This window comes from Cyprinodon variegatus, unplaced genomic scaffold (genome assembly GCF_000732505.1).
Source record: "Cyprinodon variegatus isolate N-32 unplaced genomic scaffold, C_variegatus-1.0 Scaffold225, whole genome shotgun sequence".
In the NCBI taxonomy this organism is placed as follows: domain Eukaryota; kingdom Metazoa; phylum Chordata; class Actinopteri; order Cyprinodontiformes; family Cyprinodontidae; genus Cyprinodon; species Cyprinodon variegatus.
In genome coordinates this window covers 677,441-677,644 of record NW_015150678.1, presented here as the reverse complement: position 1 = coordinate 677,644, position 204 = coordinate 677,441, and positions in this window count along the sequence as shown.

Here is a 204-nt window from a genome sequence, read left to right as displayed (position 1 = left end):
GATACTATACAACACTGGTTTTTATTGTTTTAAAATACCAGCAGTTAATAATGAAAAAGAACTTAAAAGAAACATAACTAACAAGTCTATTTTTAAAATGTTATCAGTAGAAAGGAGAGATCGTTGCAAAAAAAAACTGTAAGGAGTGGAATTCTGAAAAATAAAAAATATTCTACTTAAGTAATGAAGTATTTCTACTTTGTT